This window comes from Eucalyptus grandis, chromosome 8, assembly GCF_016545825.1.
Source record: "Eucalyptus grandis isolate ANBG69807.140 chromosome 8, ASM1654582v1, whole genome shotgun sequence".
NCBI classification, from domain to species: Eukaryota; Viridiplantae; Streptophyta; class Magnoliopsida; order Myrtales; family Myrtaceae; genus Eucalyptus; species Eucalyptus grandis.
Window position 1 is genome coordinate 34,704,752 of NC_052619.1, and position 8,925 is coordinate 34,713,676.

At 38.0% G+C, this 8,925-nt stretch overlaps 1 long non-coding RNA gene across 1 annotated transcript; it reads left to right on the forward strand.

Moving 5' to 3' along the window:
• The first annotated feature begins 1,620 nt into the window (after positions 1 to 1,620).
• On the forward strand, positions 1,621 to 2,426 carry LOC104414220. Its single transcript, XR_005545177.1, has 2 exons — positions 1,621 to 1,858; positions 2,158 to 2,426. It is a non-coding gene; the product is annotated as an uncharacterized LOC104414220 (long non-coding RNA).
• The last annotated feature ends 6,499 nt before the right edge of the window (positions 2,427 to 8,925 follow it).

The following is an 8,925-nucleotide window of genomic DNA, read 5'->3' on the forward strand; positions in this document are numbered from 1 at the left end:
CTTTTATAAAAAATAATTACAGCATGAAAAAAGAATTACAGCTTCTATTTGAAATGAGTTGTACTTAAACATCAGAAAACAACTCTTTTGACTTCATTTATTTTACGAGAAGAAATGAAAGTATTCCATTTGAATCGATATTCCCCTTCTTTTTTTATGTCATGAATACTTAATGTGGGACGATGCTTTGTTCTTCTTCTAGCTTTGACCTTTTGCAGTTTGATTAACAAAAGCGAGGAAGGGGATGAACTCGATCTTACTGCATTCGTTGCAGATGAGCTACTCTATTTACGTTTTTCTTAGGTAATCGTTTACTTCCCAAATGTAATAAAACGATAATGTATTATCTTCCTAGTTAGTCGAGTATTATTGTCTTGATCAAACCTAAAATAGAAATATAATATTGTCTTAATGGCAAAAATGAAAAAGTAGAGTCTCGCGGCATCCAACAGCCCCACGAGTAGGCAGTAGAGTCCGTGAAGTATGTATTGCTCATATATTTCTATTTATAGAAATGTGAATAGAGTTGAACAATCAATCATCTCACCTAGTAATTCTCTAACGCGAGAGGATCTTTCAAGTACTGTGCAAAGGCATTTTTTTGCTTAAGGTTATGTTGTCTTTATTAGAAGGTTAAAGAGAGACAAACATGTTCTTCTTCGTTGCTATAGGAAGATAATTATTGTAATCGACATAATTGTCATTATTCCATGTAATGATTCATGAAGGCAAAGATAATTTTTCATGTAATAATGTTTTAGGAAGCATTTTCTTTTGAATTTGCATTATAACTATAGATGTTTAGACTTTTTAATGTATTAACTTTGTCTTTTTTAAATAAAAAAATATGTAAAACATCTTTTAAAAATATTTCAATGATGCCATAAAAATAAATAAAACTATCGAATTCCATGAATAAAATAAAAGTCTAGTAGTCAAGATATACAAACCGTATTGTAATTACAAACATTAAAGTTATTATAGAACCAAATGCATTCATTAAAACAAGTAGATGAATCTTTTCGCTCTTATTTGTACTTAGCTTAAATTTAGAATAACAGTTTTCTAGTGCAAAATAAAAAAAATAAAAATAAACGAGTAGCTCATTAAAACAATAACTAGATGGTTATCTGCTAAATACACTAATTCTTAAAAAAAAAAAGGAGGGACATTAATTTCATCCATAAGGGAGAAAACAGAAAATGAAGAAACCGAAAAAGAAAGAAAAAGAGATAAGAAATAATCTCTCATCGAGTAGTCCCACATTTGAATTCTTCTTTTTTCTTGGTCGAAAGGATAATTTCATTACTAACTCATAGCCGTTCCACAACTTAATCTAGAGTCAATACATAATAAATTCCATAGTGGGCGAGGGGGGTCGCGTAGTCAATATTTCGTTAGTGATTCGTCCCGATGAGTTTTGGCTATCCAATTCGCGGGTTGGTTGGCCTCTCTTGGCACATAGGTGACTTGGGCCTTGGAAGTTGGCTCAACATAGCCATGCATTCTTCAATGATCCATTGCTCTATCCATGGACTTGCCGCTCAGCCCATCACCAGTTCCACTAGAAATAAGCAGTCAGTTTGTACATTATTTTTTTTTTAGTCGGTTTGTACTTCAGTTACCCAGTTTGAGATGTGTACTTCCTTCGTTCCACAAGTCGCATCACCACAATGTTGAGAGCTAGGGTTTTTGACTGGAAGGCTGAATCGGCGTTGATCTCTTTTGCAAATTTGTGTATGATGATGCCCTTTGAGTTCCGACATACGCCCGCCATCGCGTCGGATCTCCATTCGTTCAGCCAGGAACCATCTACGTTGTATGTTAGCTTGCCGCGCTCTGGAAGACTATCTCGCAGGTACGGATTTGGTTCTTTATCCCCGATATGATGTTTTCAGGTTCCATCTGTCAAATAGCCTCCTCTTAACCTTCACCTCTTCAATTATGGCTATCGGTCTCGGTTGATCCCCTCTAAAGACCCTTGTGTTGCGCTGTTTCTAGATCTGCCATAGATTACCGCCGATCAGTTCCTATGTATGGTGGTCTTCACGTGCGCTGAAGGCCTCGAACAACCATTTTTCTATTCATGTAACTTCCTCAGGAGAGGTAGATAGCCTCAATATTGGGTTTGACCAGATTTGTTATGTCCATTTTAAGAGTAGGAAGAGGTGCTTCGGTGTCTCTAATGTTTGGCGACAGATGGGGCATAGTGGATCAAGTACCACCTTTCACTTGTATAGATTTTCCTGTGTTGGGAGGGTGTTTGTACATAAGCTCCATGTGAAGATTTTTATATTTGGTGGAATGTTTAGATGCCAAATCATATTCCATAGCTTCTTGGGAGGTTGGTAAGATGAGGATGCCTGGGTTTTGTTGCTATGTGTCTCTGCATTGTGAATGGTATTATAATCGCTTTTCACCGTATATATTTGTGAGCTTGTCTTGTCCCACATGAGCTTATCTTTCGTCATGGTTGGGTTCAGGGGGTCGCAAGAATTCCGTTGACTAGAGCTTCATCAAATAGGCTAGACAGTTTTTGCTTATTTTACTGTCTGGATGTTGGGTCAATTAGTTCAACCACGTAGTGAGGTTTGCCTAGATTTATAGGACCGCCAATTGTCTTCTCTAACCTTGATATACTCCCCATCTCCCATAGACTAGGTGAGTTGCTGCTCCAAAACTTCCCCTTCAAAGAGTAGACTATGCCAGCCCCATGATGGTTTAGATCCTTTTTGTACCTTAAGAAATACTTCAGAGGGGTAGTATAAACCTTTCAGCACTTTTTACAATAAGGTTGAAGGATCTTGTATGAGCCTCCAAGCCTACTTTACCAGCATTGCCTTATTGAAAGTTTTTAAAACCAAGGCCTCCACAGTCTTTTCTGATTTTCAGTACCTCCCATCTCTTCCAATGGATGCCAGTCTTCTTTTGACTACTCCTCCACCAGAATGTCGCTATCTTATGTTCTATTGCTCATTAAATCAACACTAGGATTTTGAAGATTGACATAGTATACCAAGGTAGTTCTTGCACCACCGTTTTGATTAGTATCTCCTTCCCTGCTTTTGTTATAAGGTTTTTTTTTCCACCCTTCAAGTTTCATGTTAACCCATGCTAGGATCCACGCGAACATGCCTTTCTTTGATTTACCCCAATCCGATGGGATTCCTAGGTATTTTCCTGTTTTTTCAATGATGGGAACCCATAATTCTTCTGATGTACTCCTACTTAAATGCTGTGGACAGCAGATACTAAAGAAGATACCTGATATGTGTAGGTTGATGGCTTGGCCTGACATGTGACAATATTAATTTAAAAGGCATGCTAAGTTTTGACATTCCTTTCTAGTGCCATCCAAAAAAAATATAGCATCATCTGTAAAAAGTAGATGAGAGAGTGTAGGGCAGTTTCTATTCAATCTAATTCCCTTCAATTTGCCTTCCCATAATGCCTTATGTATAAGCATAGACAGAGCATTAGTCATAATAATGAATAGGTAGGGAGAGAGAAGGTTTCCTTGCCTGATGCCTTGGGTTGGTTTAAATTCTTGGAGAGTTTCTCCGTTAACTATTATGTTGAATGTGACGTTGGAGATGCAAGTTTTGACCAAGGAAACCCAATGATCGTTGAAACCCATCTTTGTCATACATTGGCAGAGAAAATCACACTCGACTCAATCGAATGCCTTCTGCATGTCTAGTTTTAGGACCACTTGAAACTTCCTTTTTTTTCCCCTTATCCTAAACTAGTGCAGCACATCTTGGACTATAAAGATGTTGTCTTGAATTTGTCTTCCACTAATGAAGGCATTTTGCTCCTGTTCTATCACCTCTAAGAGCCATAGCTTTAATCGATTAGCCATAACTTTTGATATAATCTTGTAGCTAAAATTGCATAGATTGATAGTGTTGACACCTGATTTTTAGTCGATGTATCATTAAAAGGTAAAAAAAGAGATTTGGATTTTTGATCGCGACGGAACCCCATTTCTTGACAAAAAAAATAAAAATGCCATTTTTGCCATTTTTTATTTCTTTCTTTTACATTATTATTTTTAATTAATTTCTAGTTTATTTCAATAAAAACTCGAAAAGTCAAATTGTTGACTTTTTGGTCAATCCTTTGACCAAAAGTCAATCCCGGGTCAAATTTGACTTTTTGCCCAAACAAATGCCATTTAACCTTAATTTCACTATCGTCAAATTAATTTCTCGAAAATTCAAATATTTGACCAAAAAATTAACATTTTATGAAAAGTCAACTAGAGGGTTGACTTTTGGTCAAACCTTTAACTTTAAAAAAAAAAAACTTGAAAAATCCACAAAAACATTTCTTTTGATATCAACTTGACTTTTTGTCGAAAATTTCACAAAATTCGATCAAAAACCTTGATTTCTAAAATTTTCAGTTTTAGGTTCTAAATCATCCAAAAATAAAATTACTTTTATTCTAGTCATAATTAGGCGTAGTTCCTTTTTCGACATTTGGTTTAGGGATTATTTTAAATTGGCTTGTGCATTCAATTTTGAGAATTGCTGGATCAAAAAGCGAATTGCCGTTTTGAATCCTAATTATGAAACCAAAATCGATCATTTATAACTTACAAACCAAAGATTATTTCTCACTCATTTATTTAAGATAAGTCCAAATCCAAAATCGATTTTGAGAAATTCACATAAGAACTCATCCCATGCAATTAAGTTTCAATTGTCAAAATTCGAATTGACCCATTCATAGTTATGGTTTGATATCATAAATCTAGGTCAAATTTTGATATTAGGCTTAGATCCATTTTTTACCTAAGCTCGAGTGCTTTAATTCAAGGTCAATTTGAATGCGATAAGTGATCTTGCACATGGGCAGTTCATAAGATAGGACAATTGTGTCACTAATTGAATTCAATTTTAGTTCATTTGCAATTTTATCCATTGAATTGCAAATTTAACCATTTTAGCCTTTTAAGCCCAATTCAAAGCACCTATGGTTTTGACTCTTTATTTTTCACGATAATCATTCAATTAGTTCAATATAAGACCCCTAGATCACATTCATAAGGTTTGATTAGCTTAATTGTACCTTAATTGGCCAATTTCTTCTAAGGTAAAATTCCTTTCCAATTTGGTCATATAAATTTTGGACTCAGGGGTCCCAAGTAGACGAAACAGCGGAATTGGACCAACCAATTAAGAACCAATCAAAAACGGCAAAATCGGACCAAACCGGTTTGACCAACCGCCGATAGTATCGGCCCAGTTCTTGACCTCCAACGACAGGTTCTGGGATCCTCTTAGTGTCAATTTCACTTCTACAACTTCAATTTCTCGAAATTTAACGGGTTGACTCTCGAATTTCGTCAAATTGCAAATTAACTCTTAATCGAACATTTCAACACAATTCTCGGTTTTGACTCGGGTTTTTGCAAATCAAACCTACTAGATCAATTACCCAATACCTCGAGATCATGATAAAGCCTTTGAAATTGATTTTTAATCATTGGATCAAAATTTCAACTATCGGATTGAACCAACAGTCGAAATTGCTTAATTTGGGGAATATATAAAGTAAATATTCCCTCCATTTTCTGGGGGCTTCATTATGCATGAAATCAAACTCTCTCTCTCTCTCTCTCTCAAAAAATTGCTGTCGATTTTGCCCCTCACCGGTGGTTACTCAGCTTCTCCTCTCCTCGATCACCAGCATAGGTTACTGGAGAGGCGGCCATAGCTTCCGTTTGGCAGCTTTTCGATTGTGACACCAAAGATCGCCAATCAAGCCAGTCTATTCCTCGATCAGCTGGTTCAATCAGATTGGCGCCAATCGCCAATCTTCCTCACAAACAAGATATAGTCCATGGAGGTTCATGAAGATCCAATCAAAGTTCCAACAAAAATTCTACTCGATTGTGACTGAAATCGAGAAAAACCACATCAAAAGGTAATTTCTCGGTTTCAAACCCCGTGAAGCGAGGTCGGATTAACCAGCTAGGGTTACGGTTCAATATTAGGGATATATGCTAATCTTTGATGAGTTGCTGAAGCTTGAGCTTGAACTTGAATGATTGTGTTTGATTTTGCTTAAATCTGCATTTTCATAGTTATAGGATTGATTTACTATTTTGGCCAAAGCAAGATCCGAAATGATCTCGTTTCAACTCAAGTTCTCTTAGGCTTAAATAATACATGTCTCAAGATTCAAAATGATGGGTCGCATGCCTCAATCGAGTGCTGTCTGACCTTCAAAAAACACCTCTAAAGATGAGCGATTCTACAGTAGTTGAGGAGCATTTTCGGTTTTGTTTTTGTTTTGAAATGATATATTATTATTTTTGTGTAGTCTCCTGTGATGATTTCTGGATAATATTACCTCATGAGTTTTGTTCCAAATCGTCTTGTGCGTGTTCTATAATTTTTTCGTCATTTTTGGATCTATTTTTTTTTTTTGATCGAAACATATAAGTATTATTTATGTATTCGTCAAAGTACATCCAGATACTATTGCATCGCAGCAACAAGATCTGCAAAATGTAAGGAGTAAAGATGTTCAATTATGAGCTAGGTCAAGTCTACCATGGGCCTTGGCGGCCCGGTCGGCTGCTCTATTGGCCTCCCTACGACAGAACTACAGACGCACGCTAGGGTATTCGGGGAGCAGAGCTGAAATTTCGTTGAAAAGCATTCTTTCTTCCCATGGTGACGTCTTCTTCCGTGGATTTGTATCGATCAAAATTTGTGAGTCGATTCGATTACTATATTTCTGTGTTGATGCCTTGATTCCTCGGATGGTGCGAGTGAAGGTGAGCGCTTGAACTTCCGATTGAAACGCGAGGCGTTGGAAATCGCTTGGTGTAGACATCGTTAGAATACCCGATGATTTCGACTAACACATGCCATCGTTCCTTCTTGGCTACCACAGGTAGTAAGATCCGTCGATATTGCATTTAAGGAAGTCGCGTCTTTGGAGGTTTCCACGGATGGTGCATCGTGATAGCCTCCTTGTTGCGGATCTGCTCGCATCGAAGAAGATCGGAGGCTGGACGGTGCAAGGGCGTCGTCCCTTTGCTCGATGGGGATCCGGTGGTCTATGGCGAAAAATCCAGCTGTTGCGCATACACCAGACTTGCCACAAGATCTGCGCTATTGTTGCCAAACCAGGTATGAGCCTTTGATTTGTTGCTCGTTCCGTGATCCATACATCAATCCTTTGTATTGTAGTAGATGAGACTGAAATGTTAACCTTAGGATGCTTCCATACATCGATTGTTCAGGGACAGAAAAAGAACAGGTGTTCAATCATTTCAGGAGTCCTGAGATTACATAGATTGCATATGGGAGTGGGAGAAATATGTCGATGAAACAAATTTGCTTTGGTTGCAAGGGCATTATGACAAAGTGACCACATAAAAGTGCGAATTTTGGGCTCTGTGTTCATAGACCAGATCTTACGCCACAATATTTTGGGTTACGATGTGATGAAGATGCTGCGGAACCGTTGATGTGCGTGTCATGCTAACCACGATCTATAATTACTCTTAACCGTGTGATTTCCATCCTTGGTAGGCATCCGGACTAACAAATCTTTAGCATGGACAGGTCGTATAGGAATTTTAACAATTTCGGTGCTAGGAGTATCGAATAGCTTTGTTGAATCGAGGAAAATTCCATGTTTGGGTAAGAGGATCAATAAGATTGGCCACCCGCTCGGCTCCTCCCTCGGTTGCCGGTCCACCTATTGTGCCAATAGGTAGCCACTTATCTTCCCGAATCCTTATATTCATGCCATCCCCAACCGACCAACAGATATGAGGTAGGATGGCCTCTTGACCGAGAAGAAGACTCTGCCATCCCCACGAAGATCGTGTACCTCTAGCTGCCTTTTGGAAATTCACCGAACGAAAATACAACCCCTTAAAAACTTGACCCCACAACGAGCCCGGTTGGTGGATTAGTCGCCAAGCCTGCTTCCTAAGCATCGCTTTGTTAAAAGCCATCAAATCTCGAAATCCGAGCCCTCCACCATCCTTATCAGTTTTTAACAAATCCCATTTCTTCCAATGAACACCAACCCTGTTTGGGTCAGTTTTCCACCAAAATCCGGAAATTTTCTGTTCAATAAGTTTACACAAAGATGTTGGCAACTTGAAAACAGACATAGAATATTGAGGGATTACCTGTACAATTGATTTAATTAGGATCTCCTTTCCGCCCTTTGACAGAATCTTTCTTTCCAGCCCTCAAGTTTTGAATGTAGTCTCCTAATATCCAACCAAACATCTCCCTTTTAGATTTACCCCCACTCGGACGGAATACCTAAATATTTACCATATCGATATAACACCAGCATTCTAAAAATACCCGCCAAGTTTTCCTTTAAGGTGATCGGACAGTTTTTACTGAAAAATAGGCATGATTTGTTCCGGTTTATAACTTGGCCCGTTGCCATACAATATTGGTTGAGAATATTAGCAAGATTCTGACATTCCATCAAAGTTCCCTTGAGAAAGAAAACGGAATCATCTGCAAAAAAAAGGTGCGAGAGTGTCGGGCATGAGCTGTTCAGCTTTATACCTTTAAGATGTCCTATGTGAATCGCTTGGTGAATGAGAGTGGATAGAAGATTTGTCAGTAATATGAATATATAAGGGGAAAGCGGGTCGCCTTGTCGAAGTCCTCTTGATGGCTGAAAATATGAAAGTTGTTCTCCATTAAAGCGAATACTGAAAGAGGCTGTGGTTATGCATTGCATTAGTAGCTTCACCCAATGGGAATGAAACCCCAATCGTAGTAGATAGTCCTGTAGAAAATCCCATTCAACTTTGTCATAAGCCTTTTGCATATCTGTCTTGAGGAGTACATTAAAGTGTTTCTTCCTTTCCCTCGTTCGAAATTGATGTAGTACCTCTTGTACAATGAAGACATTATCCTGTAT